We start from the raw sequence: 234 nt of genomic DNA, 5'->3' as shown, positions 1-234 counted from the left end.
CCCGTGTGCTGGGGGCAAGCGGAGGGGACGGGCAAAAGGGCTGGGGGGCTGCTCCCGTGCTGGTGCCGAGGCAGCTCCAGCGGCATCGCCGGGGACGAACAGCACGGTCGGTCCCGGCAATGGGGTGTTGGAGGCGGGGGCCTGCGCCCGCCATGCCCGGTGCCACGGTCCCTCTCCATGCGGATGGTGGGGAGGGGGATGGTGGGGGGCTGCTCCCCCCAGTCCCGAGCTGGC

This window comes from Ciconia boyciana, chromosome 10, assembly GCF_034638445.1.
Source record: "Ciconia boyciana chromosome 10, ASM3463844v1, whole genome shotgun sequence".
NCBI classification, from domain to species: domain Eukaryota; kingdom Metazoa; phylum Chordata; class Aves; order Ciconiiformes; family Ciconiidae; genus Ciconia; species Ciconia boyciana.
The sequence above is the reverse complement of the archived record's forward strand: the minus strand, read 5'-3'. Positions refer to the sequence as shown.